Raw genomic sequence first — 12,002 nt, 5'->3', positions numbered from 1 at the left:
GAACGGTGTGAGAATAGTTTGAACTGCTACAACTCTTTGTGTATTAATTATATCTCAATAAATTTATTTTAATTTCAAATTAAGAAATAAATTTAGAAATCAATTTATTTCAATTTTAAAACATCAGTGGCCAAATATAAACAGATGTCACAGAGAACTGTACTAAGATCAGGTTCACTCTCGCGTCCTGTATACAGCACTGCTGTATAGTGTTGAATACTTATCTCTGAAAGTATTACATGTAATACAGGCCCAGAGGAATCTTCCATGACGTTCCTTACTCTCATAATTTTATAATTTCATCCTAAAATTCATAAAACTTTTTGTCTTTGAAGGCAATCACAAATCCTTTGATTATATAATATTTGTTTTGTCTTTAATCCTGTTAATAGTATGATGGTCAGAGCACTAGTTCTTGGTCTGGTCTGGGACAGGCAGCCATCTCTGGGACACCCAGCATCTTGCCACAGAGTATCCCAGCCATCTCTGGGACACCCAGCATCTTGCCACAGAGTATCCCAGCCATCTCTGGGACACCCAGCATCTTGCCACAGAGTATCCCAGCCATCTCTGGGACACCCACCATCTTGCCACAGAGTATCCCAGCCATCTCTGGGACACCCACCATCTTGCCACAGAGTATCCCAGCCATCTCTGGGACACCCAGCATCTTGCCACAGGGTATCCCAGCCATCTCTGGGACACCCAGCATCTTGCCACAGAGTATCCCAATGATATATGAAATTTGGAATGCTTTAATGTGACAATTCCAACCAGGCAAACTTCTTCTATTTATACAGAAGGATTCTCTCTCCTCTTCCTTAACTAACACTGACATGACAGACGGAAAAAAAACAGTAACTGAAACGGTTTTGATAGATATTACACTGAAGATTTGTGTTGAAAGTTGCAATGATGTTATCTTGAGGTTATCTTGAGATGATTTCGGGGCTTTTAGTGTCCCCGCGGCCCGGTCCTCGACCAGGCCTCCACCCCCAGGAAGCTGCCCGTGACAGCTGACTAACACCCAGGTACCTATTTTACTGCTAGGTAACAGGGGCATAGGGTGAAAGAAACTCTGCCCATTGTTTCTCGCCGGCGCCTGGGATCGAACCCAGGACCACAGGATCACAAGTCCAGTGTGCTGTCCGCTCAGCCACCGGCCCCAACTGGTGTGTCTGTCTGTCTGTCTGTCTGTCTGTCTGTCTGTCTGTCTGTCTGTCTGTCTGTCTGTCTGTCTGTCTGTCTGTCTCTCTCTCTCTCTCTCTCTCTCTCTCTCTCTCTCTCTCTCTCTCTCTCTCTCTCTCTCTCTCTCTCTGTGTGTGTGTGTGTGTGTGTCTGTCTGTCTGTCTCTCTCTCTCTCTCTCTCTCTCTCTCTCTCTCTCTCTCTCTCTCTCTCTCTCTCTCTCTCTCTCTCTCTCTCTCTCTCTCTCTCTCTCTCTCTCTCTCTGTGTGTGTGTCTGTCTGTCTCTCTCTCTCTCTCTCTCTCTCTCTGTGTCTGTCTCTGTCTAACTGGCTGGCTGGCCGTCTAACTGGTTGTCTAACTGGCTGGCTGGCCGTCTAACTGGTTGGCTGGCTGTCTAACTGGCTGGCTGGCTGTCTAACTGGCTGGCTTGACTGGCTGTCTAACTGGATGACAGGCTGTCTAGCCAGCTGCAGCTTGCTCGCTGTGTGTATATCCAATCAAAGACCCCCAATGGCGTATCTTCCTCCAGGTGGGGGAACCAACCCGAGCCCTTCCTACACACGCCAGACATCTGCTCTCCCATATTGAGGCGCACTTGTATCCCCCCCCCCCCACACACCCCCATAACCCAATCACTTCACATGCCCTACGAAGCGCCCATAGCACCGCTCAACCAGGCCGACATGCGTTACACTAACAAAGCTATTCAACTATCACCAATTTTAACGTGAATTGCGTAATTTCATATTAATATTTAAACAATGATTGTTATATGAATATTATAAAATTTTCTGTTAAACAGACACTCGAAGTTTTTCCAGGTCAGCATTGGTGACTTTTTCCCAGTTTAAATGTTTTAAGGTTGGTTACTGTTCTCACTGTCAGCAGCAACAGTTCGACAGTGAGGTATAGTGACGGTGTCTATGACAGGAAAATGTCAGGAAAGGTTGTCACAATCACTGAGTCTTATACCCTCAGATGTAACTAGTTAGGTCATCTTCAATGATATTTTTTTTAAATAAGACTTTCCTCTCCAGTCACTTAAAGAAAAGTCAAAAATTAAACTTTTCATAGACAGTATTGATCATCATATGCAAATCTTTTGTTAAATTTTAAAAGCCTAAGTTATCTTGCAACGATTTTAAGTTTTTCTTAATTTATTTCTATCAACATTTTTGTATCATCGGAAACTAGGTAATGTTGCACTTGAGTGTTGTATCAACATGGTTTATATATACGGTAAACAAGACAGGTCTCAGGCCAGAGTCCTGAGGACCATTGACAACGTTTACCACTCGGATTTGTCTTACTGTTTCTGTTGAAAAAGTCATATCATATACCACTAGCAAGTTAATACCTCCAAACAACAGGCCTCAGAGAATGAGTGAAAATAAAAGTGTTTAAATTGGTTAAACTTATATGTAGCTTTATTTCAGATAATGCATGTATTTACTTTAATACTTGCTGTACTGTACTATATAAAATATAGTACAGTACTACTTACTGTATCAAAGGAGGTGTACATATTGCAGTTTCTTTACTAAAGTAATTGTACATTTAAGTGTGCAGAAGGACACTTGCTGTATTAAACTACTTGAACAGTAAGCTGCATACTGTATGAAATATCTTGTACAGTACGTTAATTACTGTAATAAAGTAAGTGCCCAAAAGCTAGCTACTGTATTAGAGCAAATTTACAAAAGAATACTAATAATACTAAAAAACATATATACAGTAAGCTGCTTAATGCATTATGGTAAATTGCAATAGGCAACTTACTGTATTTAGTTGTACATTAAGCAACTTAAAATATCAAAGATGTATATATGCTCCTGTTTAATCTTGAGGATAATAAGGTTAAGGCAGCCTAAAAGTCAGACAAGAATTCTCAATGCCTAAAATCCTTAATAAAATGTTACAATAACTAAGATCCCTTAACAAATAAAGAACCAAGACTAATAATAGTGATCCAATAAACAATAGTAAATAAAGTCATATTGATAATAAAGTGTACCAAAACTTATTCATAAAATCAGCAAACAAATGCTTATCTATACCTTCCACTACAGACTGGAAGGCTGCTTATCTATACCTTCCACTACAGACTGGAAGGCTGCTTATCTATACCTTCCACTACAGACTGGAAGGCTGCTTATCTATCCCTTCCACTACAGACTGGAAGGCTGCTTATCTATCCCTTCCACTACAGACTGGAAGGCTGCTTATCTATCCCTTCCACTATATTTATACTATTTCAGTACACATAAGGGGCATAACTGGCCAACCTCTCACAGTGTTCATGACAGAACACTCATGAACACTCGAGATACCTGGATGATCAGGTATCCAGAGGATCCTGATCAACGAGGCTGTGAGTCATATGTCAGGCTGCGAGCAGCGGCGTCCAGTAGCCTGGTTGACCAGTCCAGCAATGAAGAGGCCGGGCCGCGGGGACGCTAAGCCCCGAAACAACCTCAAGGAAGGTATCTCCAGCATACTAAAACTCATTCATACCTCCAGTATACTAAAACATATTCATGCCATCAGCATACCATATCTGTTCATATATCCAGTATAAACAAATTATTTATATCATTAATATAACAAAACCCATCCATACCACTTGCGTACCAAAGCTCATTAATACTACAGCATAAAAACTCATTCTTACAATGGACACAAGAAATTTGTAGACCAGACCACACACTAGAAGGTGAAGGGACGACGACGTTTCGGTCCGTCCTGGACCATTCTCAAGTCGATTGTCACAATCGACTTGACTTGTCTACCTTGTCTACCAGTCTACCAGTTGGTCGTTCTGGGGACCATGACCCCTGGTCTCCGACCATGTCTCCTGGCTGCTGGTCTGGTCTCCGACCATGTCTCCTGGCTGCTGGTCTGGTCACCGACCATGTCTCCTGGCTGCTGGTCTGGTCACCGACCATGTCTCCTGGTCTGGTCACCGACCATGTCTCCTGGTCTGGTCACCGACCAAGCCGCTATGGCTTGCTGCTCTGGTCATCCAGGCTGTTAGACACGTCTGCTCACAGCCTAAAGTCACAGCCCGGTTGATCAAGTAACCTTTGGATATATTTATCATACAACCAACACACAAAAACTTATACAAAGCACAAACATACACATGGTCTTGTTGTATGTCTTACTAAACCCAACTTGTGATAAAACTTTGATAAACCCGTCAGTGGTAAGAGTTCCAGCGAGGTCCTCGTATGTAGGAGGACATTGGTCTCTATGTTATGTACATCTGTAGATTACTGTACATCTACACATGTACATCTGTAGATTACTGTACATCTACACATGTACATCTGTAGATTACTGTACATCTACACATATACATCTGTAGATTACTGTACATCTACACATGTACATCTGTAAATTACTGTACATCTACACATGTACATCTGTAGATTACTGTACATCTACACATGTACATCTGTAGATTACTGTACACCTACACATGTACATCTGTAGATTACTGTACATCTACACATGTACATCTGTAGATTACTGTACATCTACACATGTACATCAGTAGATTACTGTACATCTACACATGCACATCTGTAGATTACTGTACATCTACACATGTACATCTGTAGATTACTGTACATCTACACATGCACATCTGTAGATTACTGTACATCTACACATGTACATCTGTAGATTACTGTACATCTACACATGCACATCTGTAGATTACTGTACATCTACACATGCACATCTGTAGATTACTGTACATCTACACATGTACATCTGTAGATTACTGTACATCTACACATGTACATCAGTAGATTACTGTACATCTACACATGCACATCTGTAGATTACTGTACATCTACACATGTACATCTGTAGATTACTGTACATCTACACATGTACATCTGTAGATTACTGTACATCTACACATGTACATCTGTAGATTACTGTACACCTACACATGTACATCTGTAGATTACTGTACATCTACACATGTACATCTGTAGGTTACTGTACATCTACACATGTACATCAGTAGATTACTGTACATCTACACATGCACATCTGTAGATTACTGTACATCTACACATGTACATCTGTAGATTACTGTACATCTACACATGTTCATCTGTAAATTACTATACATCTACACATGCACATCTGTAGATTACTGTACATCTACACATGTACATCTGAAATTTACTGTACATCTACACATGTACATCTGTAGATTACTGTACATCTACACATGTACATCTGTAGATTACTGTACATCTACACATGTACATCTGTAGATTACTGTACATCTACACATGTACATCAGTATATTACTGTACATCTGTAGATTACTGTACATCTACACATGTACATCTGTAGATTACTGTACATCTACACATGTACATCAGTATATTACTGTACATCTGTAGATTACTGTACATCTACACATGTACATCTGTAGATTACTGTACATCTACACATGTACATCAGTAGATTACTGTACATCTACACATGTACATCTGTAGATTATTGTACATCTGTAGATTACTGTACATCTACACATGTACATCTGTAGATTACTGTACATCTACACATGTACATCTGTAGATTACTGTACATCTACACATGTACATCTGTAGATTACTGTACATCTACACATGTACATCTGTAGATTACTGTACATCTACACATGTACATCTGTAGATTACAGTACATCTACACATGTACATCTGTAGATTACTGTACATCTACACATGCACATCTGTAGGTTACTGTACATCTACACATGTACATCTGTAGATTACTGTACATCTACACATGCACATCTGTAGAATACTGTACATCTACACATGTACATCAGTAGATTACTGTACATCTACACATGCACATCTGTAGATTACTGTACATCTACACATGTACATCTGTAGATTACTGTACATCTACACATATACATCTGTAGATTACTGTACATCTACACATGTACATCTGTAGATTACTGTACATCTACACATATACATCTGTAGATTACTGTACATCTACACATGTACATCTGTAGATTATTGTACATCTACACATGCACATCTGTATATTACTGTACATCTACACATGTACATCTGTAGATTATTGTACATCTACACATGCACATCTGTATATTACTGTACATCTACACATGTACATCTGTAGATTATTGTACATCTACACATGCACATCTGTAGGTTACTGTACATCTACACATGTACATCTGTAGATTACTGTACATCTACACATGCACATCTGTAGGTTACTGTACATCTACACATGTACATCTGTAGATTACTGTACATCTACACATGTACATCTGTAGATTACTGTACATCTACACATGTACATCTGTAGATTACTGTACATCTACACATGTACATCTGTAAATTACTGTACATCTACACATGTACATCTGTAGATTACTGTACATCTACACATGTACATCTGTAGATTACTGTACATCTAAACATGTACATCTGTAGATTACTGTACATCTACACATGTACATCTGTAGATTACTGTACATCTACACATGTACATCTGAAGATTACTGTACATCTACACATGTACATCTGTAGATTAATGTACATCTACACATGTACATCTGTAGATTACTGTACATCTACACATGTACATCTGTAGATTACTGTGCCTCTACATCAGTAGATTACTGTACATCTGTAGATTACTGTACATCTACACATGTACATCAGTAGATTACTGTACATCTACACATGCACATCTGTAGATTACTGTACATCTACACATGTACATCTGTAGATTACTGTGCCTCTACATCAGTAGATTACTGTACATCTGTAGATTACTGTACATCTACACATGTACATCTGTAGATTACTGTGCATCTACACATGTACATCTGTAGATTACTGTACATCTACACATGTACATCAGTAGATTACTGTACATCTACACATGTACATCTGTAGATTACTGTAAATCTACACATGTACATCTGTAGATTACTGTACATCTACACATGTACATTTGTAGATTACTGTACATCTACACATGTACATCTAATACTTGATGAGATGTAATCATCTCATTGAGAGATGTACATCATAATCATTGTCATATAATGTACATCTACATTGGTCTCGTGAGGCTGGTCTCAACAACCAGCTCCTCGTAGATGTGTCCTTGTACATTATTGGTCTCGTGAGGCTGGTCTCAACAACCAGCTCCTCGTAGATGTGTCCTTGTACATTATTGGTCTCGTGAGGCTGGTCTCAACAACCAGCTCCTCGTAGATGTGTCCTTGAATTTTATTGGTCTCGTGAGGCAGGTCTCAATAACCAGCTCCTCGTAGATGTGTCCTTGTACATTATTGGTCTCGTGAGGCAGGTCTCAACAACCAGCTCCTCGTAGATGTGTCCTTGTACATTATTGGTCTCGTGAGGCTGGTCTCAACAACCAGCTCCTCATAGATGTGTCCTTGTACATTATTGGTCTCGTGAGGCTGGTCTCAACAACCAGCTCCTCGTAGATGTGTCCTTGTACATTATTGGTCTCGTGAGGCAGGTCTCAACAACCAGCTCCTCGTAGCTGTGTCCTTGTACATTATTGGTCTCGTGAGGCTGGTCTCAACAACCAGCTCCTCGTAGATGTGTCCTTGTACATTATTGGTCTCGTGAGGCTGGTCTCAACAACCAGCTCCTCGTAGATGTGTCCTTGTACATTATTGGTCTCGTAAGGCTGGTCTCAACAACCAGCTCCTCGTAGATGTGTCCTTGTACATTATTGGTCTCGTGAGGCTGGTCTCAACAACCAGCTCCTCGTAGATGTGTCCTTGTACATTATTGGTCTCGTAAGGCAGGTCTCAACAATCTACCGTATATAAACAATATTAAAATTGTTAAGCGACGCACCGAGCTCTCGGAGGTACTTCTTGTTCTCCTCACTGTCCTCATTGTCCTCACTGTCCTCACTGTCCTCACTGTCCTCACTGTCCTCACTGTCCTCACTGTCCGGGATCCTAATCGTAAGGCCACGGCCAGTGACGCCCCTCCGGTGAAGTCCTCGCAGGAGTCTCTCCACCTGTAGATGAGAGGGAACATTGAAGCCCACACCTGGCTACTCTCCACACCCACACCTGTAGATGAGAGGGAACATTGCAGCTCACACCTGGCAACTCTCCACACCCACACCTGTAGATGAGAGGAAACATTGCAGCTCACACCTGGCAACTCTCCCCACCCACACCTGTAGATGAGAGGAAACATTGCAGCTCACGCCTGGCAACTCTCCCCACCCACACCTGTAGATGAGAGGGAACATTGCAGCTCACACCTGGCAACTCTCCCCACCCACACCTGTAGATGAGTGGGAACATTGCAGCTCACACCTGGCTACCCTCACCAACCACACCTGTAGATAGAAGTGAAAACTGAAGCCCACACCTGGCTACACCTCACACCCATCTCTTAACGAGGAGGAGAATTGTAGAGTTGCAGAGGAGGAGGAGGAGGGTAGTGATGCAGAGGAGGAGGGTAGTGGTGCAAAGGAGGAGAGTAGTGGTGCAGAGGAGGAGGAGGGTAGTGGTGCAGAGGAGGAGAGTAGTGGTGCAGAGGAGGAGGAGGGTAGTGGTGCAGAGGAGGAGGAGGGTAGTGGTGCAGAGGAGGAGGAGGAGGGTAGTGGTGCAGAGGAGGAGGAGGAGGGTAGTGGTGCAGAGGAGGAGGAGGGTAGTGGTGCAGAGGAGGAGGAGGGTAGTGGTGCAGATTAGGAGGGTAGTGGTGCAGAGGAGGAGGAGGGTAGTGGTGCAAAGGAGGAGGGTAGTGGTGCAGAAGAATAGGGTAGTGGTGCAGAGGAGGAGGAGGGTTGTGGTGCAGAGGAGGATGAGGGTAGTGGTGCAGAGGAGGAGGAGGGTAGTGGTGCAGAAGAGGAGGGTAGTGGTGCAGAGGAGGAGGAGGGTAGTGGTGCAAAGGAGGAGGGTAGTGGTGCAGAGGAGAAGGAGGGTAGTGGTGCAGAGGAGGAGGAGGGTAGTGGTGCAGAAGAGGAGGAGGGTAGCGGTGCAGAGGAGGAGGGAAGTGGTGCAGAGGAGGAGGAGGGTAGTGGTGCAGAGGAGGAGGAGGAGGAGGGTAGTGGTGCAGAAGAGGAGGAGGGTAGTGGTGCAGAGGTGGAGGGTAGTGGCGCAGAGGAGGAGGAGGAGGGTAGTGATGCAGAGGAGGAAGGTATTGGTGCAGAGGAGGAGGAGGGTAGTGGTGGGGAGGAGGAGGAGGGTAGTGGTGCATAGGAGGATGAGGGTAGTGGTGCAGAGGAGGAGGAGAAGGAGGAGGAGGAGGGTAGTGGTGCAGATGAGGAGGGTAGTGGTGCAGAGGAGGAGGAGAAGGAGGAGGAGGAGGGTAGTGGTGCAGAGGAGGAGGAGGGTAGTGGTGCAGAAGAGGAGGAGGGTAGTGGTGCAGAGGAGGAGGAGGAGGAGGGTAGTGGTGCAGAAGAGGAGGAGGGTAGTGGTGCAGAGGAGGAGGAGGGTAGTGGTGCAGAGGAAGAGGAAGGTAGTTGTGCAGAGGAAGAGGAGGGTAGTGGTGCAGAGGAGGAGGAGGGTAGTGGTGCTGAGGAGGAGGAGGAGGGTAGTGATGCGGAGGAGGAGGGTAGTGGTGCAGAGGAGGAGGAAGGTAGTGGTGCAGAGGAGGAGGAGTGTAGTGGTGCAGAGGAGGAGGGTAGTGGTGCAGAGGAGGAGCAGGGTAGTGGTGCAGAGGAGGAGGAGAGTAGTGGTGCAGAGTAGGAGGAGGGTAGTGGTGTGGAGGAGGAGGAGGAGGGTAGTGGTGCAGAGGAGGAGGAGGGTAGTAGTGCAGAGGAGGAGGGTAGTGGTGCAGAGGAGCAGGGTAGTGGTGCAGAGGAGGAGGAGGGTAGTGGTGCAGAGGAGGAGGGTAGTGGTGCAGAGGAGGAGGAGGGTAGTGATGCACAGGACGAGCAGGAAGAGTAGGGTAGTATCACTACCACTCTCCACCACTGTCACACACCACTGTCACACACCCCTCTCCACCACTGTCACACACCACTCTCCACCACTGTCACACACCACTCTCCACCACTGCCACACACCACTCTCCACCACTGTCACACACCACTCTTCACCACTGTCACACACCACTCTCCACCACTGCCACACACCACTCTCCACCACTGTCACACACCACTCTCCACCACTGTCACACACCACTCTCCACCACTGCCACACACCACTCTCCACCACTGTCACACACCACTCTCCACCACTGTCACACACCACTCTCCACCACTGCCACACACCACTCTCCACCACTGTCACACACCACTCTCCACCACTGCCACACACCACTCTCCACCACTGCCACACACCACTCTCCACCACTGTCACACACCACTCTTCACCACTGTCACACACCACTCTCCACCACTGTCACACTACTCTCCACCACTGTCACACACCACTCTCCACCACTGTCACACACCACTCTCCACCACTGTCACACACCACTCTCCACCACTGCCACACACCACTCTCCACCACTGCCACACACCACTCTCCACCACTGTCACACACCACTCTCCACCACTGTCACACACCACTCTCCACCACTGTCACACACCACTCTCCACCACTGCCACACACCACTCTCCACCACTGTCACACACCACTCTCCACCACTGTCACACACCACTCTCCACCACTGTCACACACCACTCTCCACCACTGTCACACACCACTCTCCACCACTGTCACTCACCACTCTCCACCACTGTCACACACCACTCTCCACCACTGTCACACACCACTCTCCACCACTGCCACACACCACTCTCCACCACTGTCACACACCACTCTCCACCACTGTCACACACCACTGTCACACACCACTCTCCACCACTGTCACTCACCACTCTCCACCACTGTCACACACCACTCTCCACCACTGTCACACACCACTGTCACACACCACTCTCCACCACTGTCACACACCACTGTCACACACCACTCTCCACCACTGTCACACACCACTCTCCACTACTGTCACACACCACTCTCCACCACTGTCACACACCACTCTCCACCACTGTCACACACCACTCTCCACCACTGTCACACACCACTCTCCACCTCCTCGACCTTCTCCTTCCTCCTCGACCTTCTCCTTCCTCCTTGACCTTCTCCTTCCTCCTCGACCTTCTCCTTCCTCCTCGACCTTCTCCTTCCTCCTCGACCTTCTCCTTCCTCCTCGACCTTCTCCTTCCTCCTCGACCTTCTCCTTCCTCCTCGACCTTCTCCTTCCTCCTCGACCTTCTCCTTCCTCCTTGACCTTCTCCTTCCTCCTCGACCTTCTCCTTCCTCCTCGACCTTCTCCTTCCTCCTCGACCTTCTCCTTCCTTCTCGACCTTCTCCTTCCTCCTCGACCTTCTCCTTCCTCCTCGACCTTCTCCTCTTTCTTCCTTCCTTGACCTTCTCCTTCCTCCTCGACCTTCTCCTTCCTCCTCGACCTTCTCCTCTTTCTTCCTTGACCTTCTCCTTCCTCCTCGACCTTCTCCTTCCTCCTCGACCTTCTCCTTCCTCCTCGACCTTCTCCTTCCTCCTCGACCTTCTCCTCTTTCTTCCTCGACCATCTCCTTCCTCCTCGACCTTCTCCTTCCCCCTCGACCTTCTCCTTCCTCCTCGACCTTCTCCTTCCTCCTCGACCTTCTCCTTCCCCCTCGACCTTCTCCTTCCTCCTCGACCTTCTCCTTCCTCCTCGACCTTCTCCTTCCTCCTCGACCTTCTCCTTCCTCCTCGACCTTCTCCTTCCTCCTCGACCATCTCCTT

The sequence above is a fragment of the Procambarus clarkii genome, chromosome 46 (genome assembly GCF_040958095.1).
Source record: "Procambarus clarkii isolate CNS0578487 chromosome 46, FALCON_Pclarkii_2.0, whole genome shotgun sequence".
In the NCBI taxonomy this organism is placed as follows: Eukaryota; Metazoa; Arthropoda; class Malacostraca; order Decapoda; family Cambaridae; genus Procambarus; species Procambarus clarkii.
Note: the sequence above shows the minus strand (reverse complement) of the source record.